The sequence below is a fragment of the Myzus persicae genome, unplaced genomic scaffold (genome assembly GCF_001856785.1).
Source record: "Myzus persicae strain clone G006 unplaced genomic scaffold, MPER_G0061.0, whole genome shotgun sequence".
Taxonomy (NCBI): domain Eukaryota; kingdom Metazoa; phylum Arthropoda; class Insecta; order Hemiptera; family Aphididae; genus Myzus; species Myzus persicae.
In genome coordinates, this window is record NW_019102577.1 from 293,463 (window position 1) to 317,666 (window position 24,204).

At 29.5% G+C, this 24,204-nt stretch overlaps 1 protein-coding gene across 3 annotated transcripts in view; it reads right to left on the bottom strand.

Moving 5' to 3' along the window:
* LOC111032597 (transcription factor AP-2-epsilon) overlaps positions 1–24,204 on the bottom strand; it is a 119,384-nt gene that overhangs the window by 86,347 nt on the left and 8,833 nt on the right. Inside the window, exon 1 of one of the 3 annotated variants that reach the window (XM_022312981.1) lies at positions 5,773–6,341. The exons of 1 other annotated variant lie outside the window; for it this stretch is intronic. The gene's annotated coding sequence lies outside the window, so the exon portion shown is untranslated. Of the gene's footprint in view, positions 1–5,767; positions 6,342–24,204 lie in introns of those variants that run through there. One more of the 3 variants, XM_022312982.1, reaches the window with a different exon arrangement.

Below are 24,204 nucleotides of genomic sequence, written 5' to 3' on the forward strand. Positions count from 1 at the left end.
TTGAGACCTTATTTTCGTGTAAAACCCGTTCACATAGAAAAACATATAACTAATACAGGTATATAGTATATATGTATACGTATATGTATATTGTGTGCTTATTTACTATATAGTGTTTAACCATACTATATTATAATATATATTCATCGATACCACAAAACTTGTATTTAATGATGATAAATTTCAACATACATCCAGGAGTTTTGCTAATCGAATTGAAAAAATTTTTTTTGCAAATATTAAGAACTAAGAATGATGAGGGTGCGTATGATTAATTTTTTTTGTAACAAAAAAAAAAAAGGTGAAAATAATTAAAGACGAAAAAATTATAAGATATAATATTAAAAAAAATCCCAAATTGCTATAGATAGAACTATGAGAGTTTATAAAGTTGAAAATAAAGATAGATATTATGTATATTTAGTTTGTGTTAAAATATATGGAATCATAATTTCATACAAATAATAAACATAATATTATTGATAGAAATAATTTTAAATACGAAAAAATATAGTAAAATGAAATAGAAATGTACCTATAAAAATGAAAAAAAAATGAAATTTTAAATCCCACTGTATTTCAAAACGAGTTTTTGGTTTAAGTATATATTATGCTACACTTCTTTATTTTCTTGGTATTTTATACAAAAACACATGTAAATAAATATGCAAATGAATCTATTCCCTATAAATAGATACACTTTCAGTACTCATAATATCCGATGACCACTTTGATATCAGTTATCTTTAATTTACTATAAATTTTAAAAAAGGTCATTTCACTAAGTACTATTTATTAATTATATTTCCTATATCTATAATCATTATTAATGATTAGCGGGCGAATCATACTAGTGAACAATATAATGTACAGATGTACTGAAATTAATTAAAAACCAAATGGTGTAAAGTACGTAACTTTCATAATTATTCAAAGAATTATAATTTATTTTAAATAAAGTTAAGATTATTATAATCACGACTACCTCCACCAGTACGAATAATTGGACAACTCACATAATAATAGAGCATTATAGCATATAATAGTAAGATCTACTTTATATGCTTCTACTATAATTTAATATAGTGAGATAATTGTAACTTCATTACTTTAATCAATACTTAACTATATCACATTGCAAATATATATATTTAGAATCAGGTTTATACAAACTTTAAAACCTACATATTTATATAATATATTTCTATACGAAAAAAATACAGTTATAATATACCTACTTATAATGTTAACTATTCAGTTAGTTAACCTAATTTATTTATTTATTGAGTAAAAGCTTATGAAACATATTTTTGTAATAAAATCTATCAAAATGAGTACAGCTGTATAGGTAGGTTGTAGGTATATATGAATAAGTGCATATATTTTAACATTTAAATAATTGTATTAACTACGTTCTATGATGAGGGTAGGTATAGGTCATAACAATTACAAATACTTATTCAATATGTAGGTAGTTCAGTAGTTGGTAGTTTCGAGTTTGTACGAATTACAATATTTGTCTTAATTTATAAATTTATACCTCAGTAGTTGCTAAACTTATTTTACTCACCGCAAATTATTATATTAGTTAGGTACTAAAAGTTTCAGAACACTTTCAAAAAACATTTCGTTCCTGTCAATAACAAGTAATTTCACGACTGAACAAAGCAAACGAACCCATTAGATAGTCTAACTAGACTAAACAAACATATTATCCACAATAAATAATGAACTACATATACCTATTTGTAGTTTTTTTAAATTATTATTTTTCCTTAAAAAATTATATTTCGAGTATACATTATATGATTATTTTGTGCTAAAAATGTTTTTAAATTGTTTTAAATAAAATGTTTACGGTACGGCTCTACACTGGGTTAAACCTAATGCTTAATAGCAATAATAATTAATAATACGTAATAATAATAATGTTGGAAAATAAACGAAATCGGTAATTACTAATAATATCTAATCTCTACCGCTGCATATGCCATTATGATCCAGATCTAATCAGGCTAATCAGTTCCTTATTTTAAATTATTGTACTTATAAATATTCCTGATGATAATAATTATTTATGTATGCAAATAGAATACTCTTGAAGTCTTGACATTAATAAATATAAAAATTAATCAGGTTTTTGAATTGGAGAATATAAGTATTGGTATAATATAAATAATATTATTATGTAAGTATAAACAACATATTTTGTGTAGCAGGTTATAGGTTTTATGAGAGTTTCCAAGAATATACAATTTAGAGTAGGTATAGGGCATGGTAGGCAAGGTAGGTACATAGTAGTAGATTCTATGAAACACTAATTACATTATACCTATACGTTGTCGGCGTGGTAATTTGCAATTTAATAAACCGAGTGAGAGGGAACCTGTCTACGGAATAATAAAATACCTATATCAGAGTTCAACACGATAATATTATGTTTTGAGTACTAATCGAAGACGTGTATAATAATGGTAATATTACAATCACCTTTTGATACGGACTGGCGACTGCCATGTATTTCGAGTTTTTTTGTAGAAGGAAAACAATAATTGTATACGCCACAAAATACCAAAATTCCAATATTTATAAGTATATTACAGGAACTACATAATTCAAATCAATCAATAAAAAAAGCTAACTGTATGAATGATACCCTATAGGTTATTACTACTGCAATCAGTGTCGTAGCCAAGGGTTTTTTGGGTGTTTAACCCCCTCCCCGTTGTTTTTTCCCCTATTAAAATATATTCTATTTATATACGAAGACTGCAAAAACTTGGTTTGATTTGTACTTAACCCCTCCCCCCGCATAATCCTGGCTACGCCACTGACTACAATAAATCGAACGACACATTTTCTGGAGCTATAAGAATATGATATAGTTCCCACGCGTCGCCGAACGCGTGATGGTAGCAGCACTTATATCATAACTTATATCATCATATTGTAGATACATATATATATATAATTCTGTGTCCGTTACTCTCAATCGACCAAATTGGTCGCCCCTGATCTGTCGATATAATGACACATTTTCATTGTGTTACTTCTCTCACACCCCCTTCACGTACATTTATATACCTGCCGCAATGCACATAAAATCTGAGGAGCTGACACGCGATGTGTATTATCATTTCGCCCTGTTATTTTGACTCGTCTGCGGACCGGTGGCATTATTAAATAATCACACAGCACCAGACTCTATATCATATACACAATATTACACATTATATATGTGTGTCTGGGTGTGTGTCATTGCTTCTGTTCGTCTACACACGGGAACATGTGATACTGCAACCTTGCAGTGAAATGATAATACGGCAGCAATAAGAGACGAAAAAAATTACTCGTAATTACACACATGCGCATGTATATACAAAAGAAAATATATAGGTACGTCCCGTGCCTCGTATCTTCAATACACCAGAATCTATATTACACAGGTAAGTTCGATTCAGCCCTTTCTCGTTATTACATATAAGTGAATCAAATTACTCACAACACACGATTACCATAGATTTCTACCCGTTGAACTAAATTATCATACCTATATGTATACCATATGAATAGTATTCGTTAGATTGATTTTTAACCGTTTCCCTTATGATTTTAAGAAAATTTAGGTAGATATACACGAAACCAACACAATAATACAATATATAAATATATAACCTCAGCGCACCTCATCTTTTCTTCAAAAATATATAGATATAACTTATCATAGCCAATAATGATGAATGTTGACTTTTGAAAAATATATGTATACTTAAAAAAAATCAATCCTCAGCGGGTACTTAGGTATGGAAAACTATGACAATATATATAATACCTATATACCTACATATAGGCTCCATATAATATATGATATGACAATTTATGGTATGTTATTGTATATATATCATAGAAAGCGATTATAAGACATTTTTTTAAATTAATTTTTATAGCAACCGGTTTCGAAAGTTAACAAATGTATATTATGCATAGCATATGCTATGTGAATACCTACCGCAAACCGAATATGATTGATTTTCACCGAAACCATTCAATAAAAATAAACCCTATTCATAATATTGAATTTACGCGTTGGTTGTATGCGGGTCTCGTTTGATGATTTATTAATCAGTGGTTAGGTATTACAAAAACTGTATAATTAAAAAAAAACCGTATAAAGATATAAGAAAAAGTCAACAAAAATTTTAAGAACCCGGATTCTCAAAGAGTTGAAAGTACGATTTCATAATTTTATCTTATTTATGAAGAGTTAATCACTTTTTTTATTTCATTATTGTCAATTAGGTACTCAACAGAGACTTTGAGAGTAATAATAATTAAAAACTAACGAATTAGTAGCTGCACATTAGTTTCATAATGTAGTCATAAACACATATTATATTAGTATATTATATATTAAGACCTATAGAAATAAAGCATTTATTGGGAATATCTTCAAAGAATAATAAATTGTCTAAAATATAAATCAACTAAGTTCTAACTAGGTAGTTAGGTACAATTGCATTAGGTATTTACTTATTTTGTATTTATGCATTATTATTTATTAATATGTAACATTTATACATATAATATAATATCGACAAGTAATATATATTGAAAATTATAATGTATTTTATTAATGTTATTATGTTATTGTTTTTTCAAGTATAATCTACCTATAGGGTCCCTATACTTATTAAACCATCTTCTGTTTTTTATATCAATGCAGAACTGTTATAACTTACCTAAGTCCTAGTTATACTTATTTTACCTTTTAATTCAAAAAAATATTCTAAGCAGAGTTCACGGTTACTACTACGTTTATAAAGTTTAGTACAATATAGTACCTATATAATTAAGCCAGCCATTTTATATGACACTTGGCGAACTACAAGGAAATCAAAAAACTAGGTACCTACCTATTTTTAAACACCTAAGTATGTCTTATGGTTTGTGGTACCAGTTAATACACATGCGTGTCACTCGATAGCTCCAACTTAAAAGAATTACTTTCGAAACACTCTTTTCACCCACCAAATATTCATTAACAAAGATAAATAATGAGAACTTTTAGTTTAAGACATTTTAAATAATTATTATGAATTTATGATAGAATGATATTAAAATTACATATTTATTCATTTCGTCAATTTAAATTAATTTTAGTTTTTTTTACCTATTAAATATCTTTTGTAGGTACTTGGATATTTGGATAATATTATGAAAGAATAAAGTAGGGTTATACGCCTGTACTCAATAATAATTAGGTATTAGACTTTAAAATTACAGTTGAAGAATAACCCAAATGAAAGACGGATTATATGTCTTGAAAACTTTGAATGAAGTGAGATGTATACGAAAAGTGAAATTTTCACAAATCGATCTCATACACATAGCAGGTACATATGAACCCAGAGTTTGTAAAATAAAGATGTAGGTACCTATAATATTGTATACGATAGGTACATATTATGCAATCGGGGTCAGCAATGAAATCAAACGTCCACAGGAAACAATAACGGATTTAAGTTACCCTCGGCGAATCCCCAAAGGGGTCTCGTCCCCAGGGCATGCGCGTTCGGCGATGACGTTTGCTGGCAGCGGTAATATGTACTTATGATAATAATATCATAAACGATCGCGGTTTCAATATCGTAAAAGCCTTATCCCACAAAATAACCTATTATAATGTGAATACATATACTAAATAATATTATAGGTATTCCTAACGGCAGTCTATATATTATTATCGAATAAGAGTGCGATTTCGTACTTTACCATTTATTCACGTATCCACTGCCAAGGAGATCTCTCACACACAACGTAGAAAGGTACTTGTGTATGTAATATGACCTAGGTTAGTACGGGACGCACTGTAAACCGATACTAAAATTTAATACATAGAAAACACTTGCTGCAGTGTTGAAATGGAAGAACTCGGAATTTCGCACTATACCTATATGTCGGTACACACCGGGCGCAATATTTTCGTCGCGTTAAAGTCGTGATGACGATTGAAACGACGTCATGACGACAATTTTCCCGAGGGTAGCGCCCAAGGGTGGCTGCTGCGGCGGCGGCGGGTCCGGGCGCGAGTGAGTATACACGCGCACTGCGGGCGGACGAGCGTAACCGTGAGCGTAGCCGCGTGCGACGAGGGGCAGCAGCGAGACGATAAAACAAAACTCGATAATATATTATTATATTAAAATATTGTTATTGTTCGCCCGGAAACGTGGCCCGTAGCAATACGGAGCGAGCGAGCGATAGCGCGGGCGCGTGTGTGCGTGTGTGCGTGCGCGCGTGTGTGTTTACGCGGTTGTTCGGTGGCGCGTATAGGTGGCCGACTGACGGTCAGGTACCGCCGCCGTCGCGCCGGTGCCCGCGGCTCGTAGCCACTACACGACCGCGCCGGGGCCACGGGCCCGTCATTGGTCGGCCGGCCGTGGCGCCCACGCCTTATTGGTCCCCCCCGGACCGGTTGCGCGGCCGATTATCAACGGTCCCGTCGACGACGGCCGTCTCTCGCGCGCCGTTCGTAATATTATTATTATTATTATTATTATATTATGGTATGGGTACGCGCGCGAGCATAATATTATAATATATACACTTGTATAGATACTTGCTGCGTTTATTATAAATTACGATAATATGCTGTTATTTTTATAGGCACTACTACTCCATCGTTATTATAATATTATTATTATTTTAATATACCGTGCACGATGCGAGTACCCGTCGATGGTAGATATACTACACGACGTTATTATTATTTTATTCTTTCGCGATAGAAAAACGATATTATACGAACCGTATAATAATGTAACAAACGAATTCGCGAACTTCACGACACGTCTTATATCCTGCTCGCTCCCGCCACCGACGCGGTCTGTAGACCGTGTTCCGCGCGCGTCGTCGCCGCACAGTCGTCCGCACCAATGTGGCAATATATATGTTGTACAACGACAGAGCAGGCGCCTTGCCTTTGCGCGTCATAATAATATTATAATAGTTATTATGCGTCTGCACCGTCACCGCTCCGGCAGTCCAGCCGGCCGTACGTCTGTGGTCGCCGAAACCCGCAGAAACGCTATACCTACTATAATCTAGGATCCTCGTTATCGATCATTTTAAGTTCATGACAGATCGTTTTCGCATTGGGTTCGTTGATTAAAGCGATTTAAAATATTGCGTATAGTGCGTAAGTATATTGTAACCAACTATGAGAGTAAAGAAAAAAGACCATTTTAAAATGAAAAATCTACATAATATTTATTTAATTTATTTAAAGAAAAATGACAAAAAGTCAAAAGTCAAATAAAAATAAAAAAATCATTAAGATTAATAGTGCGTATTGCATAATTACAATAAATTAATAAGTACAACAATTATAGCTGCAGATTTAGATTGGGTTGTTAATTATTATAAGTAGGTATATCTACAACGATATGTGTCGGTGCGTATAGAGCAGGGTAGACTAGAATAAGTATAAAAATGTTCTATCTTTAACCTCGAGCGTGCAGGTTTCTACTAAAAGAAAAGAGGGTCTAGTTATTACTTTAAGGATGTCAAAAGTAAAAAATTCCTGGTACTTTTCAAAACATAACCAGGAGAAACAAAAAAATAAACGAATTAAACACGAACCTTGGGAATATTTACTCAGAACTAGCTTAACCGAATATTTTTAATGGCATTTTCTAGACATGACATAATCAAAAAAATATCCCATTCGGAGATTTACAACGGGCAATAATACTGCGCTAGGATACTAGCCAACTAGTACTCGAGCGCTATACTGACATATCCAGTGTTAACACCTGTCACCAGTATACTGTCGAATATATGGAATGATAGCGGTTTACCTGCAGTACTGACATTTCAGCATTAGCCACTGCTGGCCAAGTACGATATTGGTAAATACTGCCAAAGTAAATACTGATAGTACAATAGTACATAATGGCATTTGATATTGTAATAATATTTCCAATTGCTGCTAGTGCTGTATTGACCAGGCTACCAAAGCCATGTAAGGGCATTGCTTGATATCTATTGGATATTTTTGTGTAATTTATAGACGTATAAAATTGTAGACCTTTCTTTGTTTTATTATTGGTGTTGTTCGAATTTTTGTTTTTTTTTTTTAAAAATGCTTGACAACTTAATAAAACTACGTTTGTAAAACACCACGTTAAAAATATTCTGCTATTATTTCAATATTTTCTGATTGAATTTCTGTTAGAACAACTTATGAACAAAGTATAGTTATACAAAGTTGTCAAGCATTTTTAAACAAACGAAAATTCGAATAATCAAAATAACACAAACAAAAAAGTCTATAATTTCATATGTCTATAAATAACATGAAAATTTGAAAACTATTTTGTAGTTAAAAATTCATGGCAGATTCAATTTTAAAAGCTAAGGCTTGAACATCCCTACAAGATTTCAATGACTCTAAGTTGTTCCTACTAGAATAAAAAAAATATTAGTTAATTTTATCATTAATTTTCCATGAGTGTTTAAAGTTAACAAAACTGTATATATTAGACGAAAAATAATAATCTCTCCTATATTTTATGGTTCTTAAGAATTGTAATAATTTATTGTATTGCAGTTATTTAAAAATAATAACCGCAGTACTGCATTATTCATAAATATTATAACCTTATAGGAAATTCAAACTTATCGACAGTAATTATACGTGTAGGGACATATTGTTATTATCATTTATATATAGGTGCACAGTGCGATTTAAAAAATTTTAGACTTAATTATGGTTGTATATATATATACCAAATTTATATTGCAATATTTATATCATATACGAGTGTACGACACCGTCACATTAGTAATTTAGAAATTATATTATTGATCATTTGTACCTATATTGTTAATAATTGCGAAATAGTATAGTTTATAAATATTTTGAATCGTGAGTTGTATACATTACAACACAAATTGAGTTTCGTAACAATAATACTATTAGTAAAATGTATTTACTTAGAACACGCAATGATATTTAGAAATTTTAAATAATATTATTTAGCTTAGTAGCTTATACATTTTTTTAAACAAATTTTTCCAAAGTGTTCTTAAGACCGTTATTTTCTGTATTCTTAAAATAATACTATTAGTTGCTGTTAAATGTACCGATATATATATTTAATCTATTGTGTTCTGCAGTTTTTATAAAATCAGTAAGTTTAGGTACTTGGTATATTATTTAAAATGTACTTTGTTGACTATAAGTAATAATAATTTAGTATACTTATAATATATTATTGTAATTATATAGGTAAGTTTCTATGACACGATTGTTATTTTGTGTGAAACCCAGTCTGATAATGACCATATTATCTTCCTGTATAGGTACTACTATGTTATATTGTTCTAGGCAATTACTAATTAGAAAATAAATAATTTTGTTCATTAATTATTTAATAGGTTACTTAATAACTTACGCGCTGCATATAATATTATAATTTTAAATGTATACCTATATATAGTTATTGTAGCGATGAATAGTTGCGGTTAAATTGGTGCAAGTTCAAATGACAAACATGCATTATAAAATAATTCTATAAATTAACTAAAAATCCCAAAACTATGTTTGAAAGGTCTTAAAACAATTAGCAGCTATAATAGCGGGAGTTACCTATACTTATATGAATCATTGGAATTATTCTACTCAAATTATACCACAATATAGTCCTAATAATTTTTTTACACATATCATTAGTGCCTGTCTGTTATAGTTTTGTTTTTATACTTTATAAATTATTTATATTTATTTAAATCTAAATCATTTTATTTTGTTTTAATATACTTCGGCACCATTCTAATTAGAAAATAACAAAATGATTAAAACGAACATCTTGTAGAATATCATATTATTAGGTATACTTATCGACTATATGTCTAATACATTTATATATATAACGATAGTGTATAATTCTACCTATATATATATATATAATATATATACATAATATTTTATTGACTTTTATAAGATATTCATTAAAAAAATTATCGAGAATTATCGTTATTTTTTTTCCTTTTTGAGGTGTCTATATAGACGTCTTGCATGTCAAAAGAAGGAGTGGCAGTCGCTATATTAGACGTCGCGTGTTTTTGATGATATGTACAAATTATAGAAAAATAATCGAAGATTGTCTAGTCATAGTTTGTGTATCGATTTTTATCTCCTTTGCACGAAATAATACTGCAGTAATTTAATGATTATAATTAAATTAATCTGTGGTGCAATTTGTTTGTATTTTATTCACAAAAATATTCTTCAAGTATAAAAATAAGATACAATTTTTTTTTGGTTGAATTTCAAATAATCAAGCACGCGTCCTTGCTGGAGCTGCCACTTATACGCAAAAGGAAAAAATATAAAAATTTCCTGAGAAAACGATGGATAGATTTATACCCAAGGTATAATATTATATATAGATTAAATTTTATTAGGAAAATATATGCAAACTAAGTTATGAGCTTGAACGATGTTTCGGTAAAATTAGAGCATATAAGATATAATTGTTTAAGCAAGAAAACATAATTTATATCTATACAGTATACACACAAGAAGCTTAAATATTTTAAGAGAATGATGTCATAAATGGCAGTGATAATACTATAAATGCATGTATAAAGATTTTCTTTATCTATGATTTTGTGTATTATCATATTATATAAACATTGAGTATTTATGCCATATGGTATTCTTATACGATTATGACTTTTATGAGTTTTATACAAAATACGAGAGATTTGGACAAAAATTTAAGAGACAATTTTATTCATGACTGCAATAGTGTATTTTGATAAAATGTATAAAACAATAAATGTCTATCTATACTACAGTGAATATATACAGTGATATATATTTTTAAGTATCGAATATGTGAAGTAATGTTAGTGATATTGTTACTATGATGATATTTAAAAAAAACTTAAAATAGTTTATGTCGTTACTTATACAATAATAAACAATGGCCTTGCACAAAAAGGTATATTTTATAAAATATATTATGAAATTAAGTTTGATAATATTTTCTATGGTAAAATATAAACAGGCTCCATATAAGTATATTTGGAAAAGTTATAGTTATATGTATTGGAAATTTGAAAAATTGCACTAGGCATATTATAATGATTCATATTTCATATATATATTGCAGTTGTTCCAAAGTTCAAATAGACTTTCAAATTGTATAATACTTCAGTGTGAATAAAAATCATGTTATATAAATTAAACTGGGCAGAATATTATAATAATGGAAATTCCGATTACAATTATTCACTGTAAAAAAACTTATAATTAGGACATTAAGTACACATAATATAATACACGTCATGTTCCTATAGATACGCGTATTATCTTAACAGTTTATAGTATTTCTTATAGTTCCTTAAACAGAGTAGTAGTTAAGAAAATAGCATAAACTACATTGCATATAGAGTAAACTATTAGTAATAATAATGTACCAAAATGCTTTAAATAATAATATTCAAATAAATAACATTAATTCGGAAAAATAAATATCTTCGCAGGTGTATTATATTATGTAAGTTCACAAATATCATAAAAATGGGTTTAATATGTTTCTTTTTATAATGCATTAGGTATATGTCTCTGTTGACTGTTATATTATACCTACTATAGGGACTGAGGACATAATTTAAATTGTAGGTGCATTTCGAATAACGTAATATTTCACTATGTACTGCACTGATGTTATAAAATATTAATAATAATAATATGGTAGTACCTATACCTATAGATGTTGTTATTATTATACTGTGCATTATTGCGTGGGCCGACTTCAGTTTACACACACTTGTGTCATGTTACATAAAAAGGTAATGGCCCCGTGAAGGACGCATGTTTTATTAATTTTTAAGTTGTTATCTGTTCCGCACGACTTTTAAAATATTATATTCAACGTTGATTTATAGAAATTAGTATTTGCAGGTAGTTAGTATTTATAGAACAGATATTTAGAAATTTTTTAAAATAAAAAATATAATATTTTCTATTCCGTAATATTTACTTTGTTTTAATTATTTATTAAATTATTATGAATATACAGAGAAGTTTCATTGAGTTGCTTATATTCAAATTTCTTTCATCTTTTTAACGATGAAAATTTAAAGAGATACATAAAATAACTTTGCTAAATTATGTATATAGATATGACTCTTGTGCGATTTTAGTTAGTTGATCAAAGCGTATATATATATATACAATACCAATGTCTGGATTAAATATACCAATTATGATTTAAACAAAGGGATTGAGACCTTATTGATCATACTTAATATTCTTTTAAATGTATAAGACATATATTATTATATAAGTTAAAACTTTTAAGTAATAACCTATAATGTATTTGTTGTTTTTCATTCATTTATTTTTCATACATAAGTTTTGTATCAAGATGATAATAGGATGAATACAAATATTTCAATTATAACATAGCATTTATTTGGATCATTAATTCATTTTTAGATTATTATAACTAGTATAAAAAAATGTTGGATTAACAGAGGATTGAATAAATATAATTAGAGACACACAAAGCGTGAGTGAGTAACCACTTGTATTAAAATATAATTAAGTTTTAATAGCCAATATCCAAGACTGTTGTTAATTATATTAGAATAATACATTATATTTACATTGCATTTAAATATAACACCATATCGAAAACTTGAAAAAAAATTATTCAAATATAAATAACGTATAGATGGTATTTTCGTTTTTACCATAGATGTCATTATGGAAGTTAAACAATAACCAATTACAATTATTATTATACATTATGCCATGAATCAAGGTGTTTAAGATAATACACATAATAAAATATGATAAAATTATACCTAATAATTAACGAGTACAACGTCTCCGGTTGATGTAAATGGTGTATGGGCAGCAATGTGTGAGTTTGGATGCACGTTTGTGTGCGAGCAAGCTGGCGCGCCGCACCGTTTCCCTAAAATGAAAATTGACGAATACGCTCGAGGCAACGTTTTTAATAATCTTTTTTTTATTATTATTTATAGCCGTAAAACTTACAAGGAAAACGCGCCGGGCAAGTGAAATGTATATGGCAAACTGTATAAAGAATCTATACAATATTTTATATATTATTATTATTATTATTATAATTTATGTACCATACCTATTTATATTATATTTTAGAGAACGGAATTGTATCGGCTATATATTATAATACACGTAAATTTGATCATAGGTACCTATATAATATAAGACATAATATGTTAGTGGTAGTATATTAAATATTGATAACTATCAGTTTTTATGATATATTATTAAACGTTCACTTTCATGTAGGCACACGGGCCGTACATATTTATAAATTATAAATATAACGAATTTCACAATAGGTGCTTATTTTAACTCGGACTTTGTTTTTTTAAACGGAAACAAATAGCATAACTAAACAAAATGCTATGTCGATGTTTATTCTCCACTCGTTGTTTCACTCGAGTCCGATTAACAACCGTGTGTAGGTACGATCGAGATAAATAATTGTTCTATAACTCATAACAAACATAATAAATCAATTAATATGTGTAACATTTGTAATATAACTATACATATACTTAAACCTAAACGTAAATAGTTATCGCATTTTATATATTATTATTTTTATTTGATGTATCTATATCTACAGCTGAAGTGCAAGTCACAAATACACAAATCGCAATGAATTTAAAGTGAACGACTAGTATACGACTTAACCGTATTTGTAATTTCTGTTGTATGCCCTCCTTACATGAACCCCCCTAAATGTATTGCGATCTCCCTCCCTATGGCTGTATTCATTCCAACCTTCCGTAACGAAGACGATATAACGATAAAATAGATACCTAATAATATAATATCTCGTTACACTTTTGTTTTTATTATTATTTCATTTACTCCACTGGTGGGCATACATTATACATATTACATAATGAATAATAATAATAAACGCGTATTTCTAGAATAACCGATATAGTTGTAACTCGTAATATATGCCCGCGTATTCCATTAATGACACAAATGTGTAGACTGTACGTAATATTATAATAATAATCAATATATTAAAGTAGTTATAGGTATATCGTTAAGACAACAACAGCAATGTATTATAATATGATTACACATTGCCTTATGGTTTTCTATGTCACGTTATGTTACAAATATTATATTGTTTTAATCATTGACGTTATCGTATTCTTGCGAGTGGTCAGCGCACAGACGTATATTGGAAAATATGAAATAAAAGTTTAAAAATCGCAGCTGCGTGCGTCAAACTTGTTTTTTTTACTATTTATCATTACCATTACGACAACCGTCTCTTCCGTGCGTATTTTTACACACATAATACTTATACCTACCTAATAAACGTAATATTATTATATTCCATTTCGAGTCTACACAGCATATATTATATTATATTATGTGTTGTGATGTTTTTTTTTTCTATATATGCACAGTGTATCACATTTAACTGCCTTCGTAGCCAACGTCTTGTTAATTGAAAACAACTCGATCCCAAATCGATTCTGGTCCAGTTTTCGTTTAATATGTGTTATTATAATTGCGTATACACACTACATTTATACAGTACCTATATTAGTATTAAGACTATAACAAAATACGACCTACAAAAAGACACGGAATTGGATTTCTTTTTTTCCATTTTATGCTTTTTTCGAGTAAAAATAATGTTTACGCATTTTGATTGATTTTCTCACGCGTGTTCATATTTTTTTTTTATCCCACAAAAACTGCAGTTACAGGATAATAGGACGTATAGTACCTATAACGCCAATATTACGGTAAAACTCTGGCAACCATATTATTATTATATTTTGTAATAACTCATGCGCTGATTGTACATCGTAATGATATAAACACAATATTCGTTTCTGTGTTTATAAACCTACCTATATGATGTGCGTAAAATAAAGCCAATATTCTAAATCTAATTTACGTTAATGATGTTTTAACTCGCGCGTTAATGCAGTACTCTGTAAGTATTGCGTAGTGTAATACTATATTATAATAATATGTATATATCTTTCATCGTGTAACACTCGTTACTGTACCTACATAATTCCGGAACGGGTTGGGGGAGGGGGGACGTTTCGTCTGTTCGAAACAAAACGAGTTGAATGATAATAATTATACATTATACTGTCTCTTGACGGCTGTTCTAGTGTGCATGCACGAAAAAATAATGTTGTCCATTACCCGAATGACTTGACGAAATAATAAAATCTAAAGCTATAGGTATACCCATACCTGTATATACGTGTCGTCTGACGGACGAATTAAAATGATTGAATATAACCGATGATAAGTGATTGTTTGGGCCAAATAGATACGAAGTATAGAAATATCAAGTGTATTGTTTGTTGTTTTTTTTTTGTAACGATATAAACATATACAATTTAATGTGTATATTGTATATTGTTGAAAGCTGTGCATAGTACATCATAATATTTGCCAACTTGGGGTTGTCGTCCACCTCTTTTGTATGGCTTTTTAAAAACCATTGGTAGGTATTGATAATTTATTGATGACAAAATGTATTATTTAATTGAAGTAGTTGTAAAATATAATATATAGGTATGTATATATATATAATAATATTATCATAAACCCTAATTATAGTCAAGTTAAATTATGTGTTAAACTGTATACATATACAATATTTGTATATAAAGTCGAGGCTGACGGCCAAGTAATTAAACCAATTTTCCTAATATAAATTTTTTTATCTAATAAAATTAATATATTATGAAATTATGTACTAATACTGCATAGTTGACACCTAATAGAATACCTATAAGTATAGAGGTTACTTATTTTCAATTTTTACACACAATATCCGTTTGAGTAACATATTAATAACATACATCTCTTATTATTTACGCTCAACTTTTTTTTTAATCTCTTACTAACAACAACTTACGAGGAATCTTGAAGTACATTTTCAAGTTGTTTGATCGAGCAAAAGTGTTGTATCGACAATTATAAAAAAACTAACACAACTTGAATTTTTTCTTATGCATGTAAAAGCTTAAAAAGAGTCATAATATTTTGAAAATATTAGGGGACATAGAAATTGCTTGTATAAACATTCAGTGAAAATTTCATCTAAATACATTAATTTCTTTAGGGTTACAATAAAAAACAAAATCGATTTTTTCAAAAACTGATTTTGAGTAAAAATCTTAGTTTTTCCTTAATTTTTTGACTGTTTTTAAGTGTTTTTCCTGCCAATTTCGAAAACTATTGGAATGTTTTTACTTTTATCTCTCCAAAGTATCAACTGGATTACTTTCAACAATCCATAAATCAATTATAAAAATGTAAAAGGACCCATAAAAATAAAGAAGATTAACAAAATATAGTAAGTACCTATATTAAACTATTTTTAGAACCTATTTTTCCATACATAGTATATAACATTATATTATACCTAAGTTCTAATCTATTACAAAGTAACTTGCTAATAAAATGTAATAATAAACCTAGTATAATATATTATAATTTTAATACTTATTTTAGTTAAATTATTTATATGATTCATCATATTATGAAACACTTGATATTATATTCTAGGGATTTAATAGTAATATCTAAAAATATTAAACGAATAATGTAAGGGTTAGATAAAATTGCGATTATTATAAAAATCTTCAAAATTAGTTAATTTGAGGAGCGACGTAATTCTATATATTATATTTTATTTATATAATATTAACATTTTTATCAATGCAATTACAGAATTTACATTAATTTGACATAAAAAATGAGTTATACAAAGTTTAACGTGATACGCTGACAGATATGACTAAAGTGAAATTACGTTTTTATTTATTGTCCGTATGTTTTCATGTGTAATTTACATTATAATTATTATAATTTTTTAGGTTATTGCCAGATTATTGGCTTTGATAGACCATTTTGGTTGGTTGCCTTGAGGTCATTAGAGGTGTATACCACAGCAGTTAAATTTGACAGACGACACGCGTATTTTACGTTAAATTCCTTAAACCCGTTTCCTTTCCTCCTATCACCAGCCCACGTGATTACCACAGCAACGCCCAATCCTTTAATTCCACATGTAAAACACATCATATTTTTTCATCAGTCAGTGCTATGAAATTAAAAGCGTATAATACTAGACGGGGAAAGGAAATAACAGCCCGGCACAGTGTCATCACGCGGAGAAAAATAATTACATTAATAAAATTATGAAACATAATACACACATACACACTTATATAGGTACCTACCACCTACCCATTATCTATATAGATACCTTTCTTTTATATGTTACACAGTATTTATGTAGTCCTACACCAGACGTTAAGTTTATGGTAAATAACAATTATATTTAATATCAACATTTTTCACTATAATAATCGTAAATATACGTCTACTATACATCTATTGTCTCCATTGATGTACATACAATTTATTATTATTAATAGAAAAATATTATTGACAATCTATTTTATATGTTAATGATACCACGCGCGTTCCAATTAAAGTCATGGCATAAACTATTTCATTTTTGGGTTTGTAATAATAATAAAGTATAGAGTTGTATATACTTCTGCGCATTGTCAGTCATTCATAAAAAGTGGTTACTATGTATAAAGTTATAAATTAATATTTGAGATATATTTAAATACATATATTATTATAGGTACTATTATAACTGATATTGGATAACTATTATAACTACTATTAAAACTATTTAAAGGTATAGAAAAAATGGTTTTAAAACGTTTGGATATTCTTATATGTTACAGAGTCCAATTAAAAAATATATTATCAAACGTAAGAATAATATAAAATAATAAATAAGTATAGATACATATACATGTACTTTTAATCAAACTGTCGTGTATGTATCAATACGAATTAATTTTCTTTGCAGATAAAATGTAATTAGTTATGGTAATTGTATTGGTAATACAACATTTTTTTATATATATGCTATCAATTATACATTTTCAATGACTATTAAGTACTTTCTTTAATATTGAAGTAGTCAATAAATGTATTATTATAAATGTTAATTTATCACTGTAGCAGTATTTTTGGGAATCTTCAATATTTACTGACCTAATATAATTTATACTTTAAGTTATAAATTATTTTATGATTCTTTTGATTTGTATTAGGAAATGCAAAAGGAATCAGTTTTCGTTATACCAGCGATTCAAGACCCGTGTCCATGACCAATTTTGTACTTGATACAAAATATATAAAAAAAATAAAATTATTTCCAAGGTATTTAAATTTCTTTTTTTATTATTATTATACATTATTTTTCTATTATTGGTGGTCAACAGAGGTAAAATATTTGACATTACTGGTTAAAATGATCCAAGTAAATATATTTATATATACATTTAAATTGTTAAATTGTTTTTCGAATTACACTTCAATAATATTACATAACTCATATGGATATGTTGTTTAGAAACTAATATACTATTATGATATCTATACCTAATAAATGCTAAAAAAATATCTTAAATTTCTCTTCTCATACCATGCTGTTTATGATTAAAATATTTCGAATATTTATGTTTGAAAATATGGCAGTGAAAGAGAGTGAGTCAACAAATGTATTTTATCTGTTGGTACCGGATACGTCAAAAATGTAGAATTTATATATTAATATAATAATACCATGATACAAATGTATAGTTAGTTGTCAATACTCCATATGATCCTAACTATTGTGAATGTCCACCGTAAAGTATAGTTGGGCCGTAATTTAACAACAACAGCTGAAAAAATCTGCAGCATGCAAGATAGTGTTACATAATAAATGACAACATGGCATACAATATAATATATATATATATAGTGTATTCATGAACATCAGTGTATTTTACCTATATCCACTAAAATATAGGCACAAATATGTTTTTACATCAATATAAAATACTGTAGAGCCATTATTTACGCATAAATAATAGAATTAATTACTGTTGTCATTTTAAATTACTCGTTTATCATATGATAGCTTGCATATTTTACATTTTTTGTTGTAGGGTGAGTTTACAAATGCGGTGTGTAAACGTAGGACACTATATATATTATATTTGCACTCGCATTTATATTTTACAGCCAAAACGAACCTATATACGTGTAAATTGTAAAACATGCTCAATGGATATGCGATTTTACTGCAGAACGATTCCGAAATCAGTCTGGCAAATAAAACATCTAAATACAGGAAAACTAATAATGTGATCGCTCGAAAGCGATGGACTCCACAGTTAGTAGCACGTCATGCACACATAACAATAACGTGGATTCTTATTTGAATTTTTGGTGGCACGTGCCGGTTCACTTTCCACGGGGGGCCTCAGCCGTTGGTGTACCGATACGACGATGATGATAATAATATGTTAATATAGTACCGTGGTCGCCATCGCGTCGCAGTCACACGGTAGCAGACAAACACCCGTTTACTACCGTCGACGATTTGTATGCACACAGTCCGTTTGTCGGCCGGACAGACCCGAGGAGCCCCTGTTGAGTCGGCGACTGCGGGAGGTTTGTCGCTTCTGATCTCCCGCAGTGGACATTGCCCGCTGCTCAGCTGTAGCTGTAGTCGTTGTATATAATCGGAATAATACGTTCGAACTTGGCGGTGTAACGATACGCCGTCGGTGTAGGAAACGACTTGGTGGCAGAAAATTGATTTTTTTGAAAACAAATCTCTATATATATATACGTCCTCGGATGTTTTTGCAATCGATAGGCCAATATTGTCGAATTATATGCAGAATCATATACGTTTTGTATTTAAAGGAATATATTTAAATTTAAATTTATATTTACGTTTATACACATTTTCGAGCTGGCTTGTATGGTAATCCAAACCTATATCTAAAATACAATACAATGCCATGAGCCGATGTATTTTTTTTTTCAAACAAAAAATCATTTAAGTAAGCACATTGTAATAATTCGTGTGGAATATTATTAACCCCGAAAAAATATATATATTGGTAATTATAATAATATTATAATATATAATGTTGATCGTGAAATGATGTCGGAGAAGAAGATAATATATTTAATTTTCCCATCACGTGCGTGGGTGGTTGTGGAAGAAATAATAACGCTCGTCGTATCGTATCATTATACCTAGGTATTCGTGATGTTTGTTTGAAATTTGGTTTTCCGCGCTCATTTATGGGGTTACAGAAATTAACATAGGTAAATGAACATTCGTAGCGGCATACGTACACATATATATTATACATATACACGTAGACAATCTCACATTTATCAACATATGAAACGAGAAAAAAACTCGTTGCCAAGTGGAAATTAGGTATGTGAGCAGCAGATATATATTTATAGCAGGAAGACATAAACGATTAATATAAATAAAACAAAACTAACGCGGGCGGTGAGTTAAATTGGAAAAAAATATACAAAAAAAGTAGGTCCATCATAGGGTCAGGTTACGCGCGCGTTTTATACCTATCTAGAAAAATGGAGTTTTAATTTACAACCGACAGAATGAATTTATCGCCGTGCCTGGAACCGCAACGAAAAATCTTAATAACAATATTATCTCGGAAAAAACGTACATATACTATACATATATATGTATATATATTACACGTATAAATATATTACGAGCCGTCGTCATTTTCTTTCGGTGTTTTTTCTACCCTGTTCCCCTTCGCTGCAAACACTATCTCCGTCTCTGTCGTCGCTCTCTTGTTTTAAACAACAGTCTAAATTTCTAATTACGAGACCACGTCAAGGTGCAGGACGCGTGCCCCCGGGTCAGACATTATGGTTTTAAAATATTCAAATTGTTCTTTATTATAATCTTGGCGCATAATGTAACATGGAAAAAATAATAACTACACAAGAACCGATGATCCGAATACTTCACGTATCAATCTCTCTCGGCGGCAGCTCTATACCCCTCTATACACTTCCCCAGCCCCCACCACCACCCACCGCCCGTCCAACGGTAATTTACTATCGCACATTATATTGTCCGAGGTATGGATGATTTATCGATGATAAGCCGCCGTCGCCAGCCGGCTGGCGATTTCAACGGCGGTCCATAAATTATACGCCGTTTCCTCGGATCGACAGAAATGCGTGCGTTCCAGGACATTAGTTACGATATAGCCATATTATAAGTACAAGTATAAAAGGGAGTTACGTTATTAATAATATATGTTATTATTATTTAGTTTATTGGAATATCTTACGCCCCGCTTTAAGATATTCCATATTTGCTGTAGGTAATATAACAATATTATGATGCACAATAATTATTATAAATTGTATTAATATTCTTTGTTAAAAAAAAAATTTACAAAAAAAAAAATAGGTACTTATAAGCAATTTGATGTGATGTAGAATGGATACAGTTGTCATAAATTACTCTATGCGTGAACTGTATATAATAGCTCTCCAAAATAAGGTCTACGAACCAAATGATATGCATAACTGGTTTCACAATGGTACGGCGTATAGTGAGATTTTAAGATATATTATACTCATTTAATATCTTAATAGATAATAAAACTGTTTTGCACCAATGTGATACGAATACATGGTATGCTCAACGAATTAGTAAATAGTTTTTCTACTAAAAACAATATTATACATGCTAAGCTTTTATTTATGAAAATATTTTAAACCGTAGGTTTTTAAAATGTATTAAATGTCGTACGTATAAGTACAGGTACATATAAATTAAATATGATTTGCCCTTTTCGTATACTGTTACACGAGGTATCTAGTTATATTATAATTGACAACTGTTACACGTGCACTGTAAATTATATTATAGAATGATTTATTTTATTCTATTCTAAAATAACAAAATTAAATAAATAAGAAAAAAAAATTTAATTGAATATTTAAAAACGTTCACGGAAACGAGTATGACACGCATAATGTAATGGTTAGAGTAAACACACATAGCTATAGCTATTTGTACAAAACAATATAAAGATTGGAATTCCTATTCCTAAATCATATTATACTATTCGTGCCATTTAAATGTTTGTTTAAGTGCACGCCATTGAAAATATATAGTCTTTAGCGTTCAGTATGATTAAGATTGAACGGTATGCCAAGAAATTCCTTAGGTACTCATAGTCTCAACGCAGCCAATATGTATAGTCAATACACATAACACATATTTAGAGGTGCGTAACAAATCGTATAATGTATGCGTAAAAATATAGATGTATATGTGTCATGTGTGTGTGTGTGTGTGTGTACAGTGTACAGCCTCCGGCAATTTATGGAACGCAACGGTGTACCAAAACTTTATGAAAACACAGTGTAATCATGTAAATATTTTAAGAAACAGTCAAATGTTTGTAGGTAGCCTAAAATTGATCAGTATATACGCACAATATTTCCCCCGATTTTACGAGTAAACGTTATTGCATAAGGCCCATACCCGAAAAACTTAATTTATAGGTAGTTATGAATCGACTTAATTATTTTATGAAAATATCACTCCGGGTTTAGATACGTATTGTATGAAAATGTATTAATATTTATAAGCTTAATTTATCAATATGACCACAACAGTGTATTTCATATTTACGAGTACATTATATTATGTTGATAACACGATGTTATTTTTAAGTAGTTTGTCTGCTTTTCTATAATAACGATAGTCGTACCAATATGACTATATTCATACAAGTTTAAAGTAAAATGATCAACGTACGAGTAATCATATTATTTTGAAGCGTAATATATAGATATTATATTATTAAATAATATAATATTTTTTGGTGAAATCATTAGCAAATTCCAATTTATTAATTCAAAACATAGATTTAAATATTCGTATAAAATTGTTTTAATCCACTTTGTATTTTTGGATTTGGAGCGGCAGTAGCTTCTAAGCAATGTGATGTTAACTGCAACTGACAATACAAAATTATTAGTTCTCATAAAGCCTATAGGTATTTGCAATCACATCCACTAGAACAGCTATTTCAAAATAAAAAAACTACTGTATGCATTTCTATAGTTCTGTCATCATCGATCGATAACAACTATAGCCCTGCGATGCACTATTATGCGATCACTGCACAACATTACATTGCGGTTTCAACCCCTAAACATAAAATAAAATATATTTAACGTTTGCTGCCTCACAGTCAATTTGTATGATTTGTACCAATTTCCGTACGTCTAGGTATTTAATTTAAATTTAAATACACATAAGAACCGACAGACAGACGGCCAGACAGACGTAGTTTAAAGGAAGAAAAATTAAATTAAACGAAAAAATTCGTATGCGTACCTACAATATGTATGTATACTTTATATATATATATATATATATATATGTATCATGTGTATACCACCAGTGTATACCTACGCTGATAATGGGTTTACAACCTTCGGAATTGCATTCGTATAGCAGGTGTGTGTGTGTATATATATAATACGATATATAATGCATTGTAAAACACACACACACACACACACACACACACACACACACACACACACACACACACACACATCTCATCGGCAGCGAGCGCGTTTATACGGTATGTTTCATGAATAAATTTTACCGGGCTATAGAAACCAATTTAAACGCACGCAATACCAGCGCCGAATACAATAAATCTTTGAGGCCGCGTGGTTTTTATGGACCAATTAAAAAATTATTGAAACTGAAAATATAACGGGAACAAAAAAAAATATAATGTTTATAACGACCCGCAGAGAGGATAATGGTAATATTGTATTTCTCAGTGGTTTGACCGCACGGGCAGATTGTTGTACATATTATAATATTATAATAATATTATTAAGTAATTACAATATATTATTATTGTTTTAATATTTCTATTAGTTGAAAAGGCTTCAACCGCACAGGTTTTAAGCCTACAAATATATTATTGTACATATAGGTAATTCTCGGCTGTTTACAGAAAGCCCTTTAGATGCATGTGACGATCACGGTACACGATTGTTAATATAATAAAGGTACATGAAAACGGTTATTGTGCGAGAATATTAGTCGAAATTGTTTATTAATTTATTATACAATATAAATACCTTCACCCCACCAGTTATTCCGTGTACATTTTAAATAAAAGCACATTATAACTATATTTTGTTCT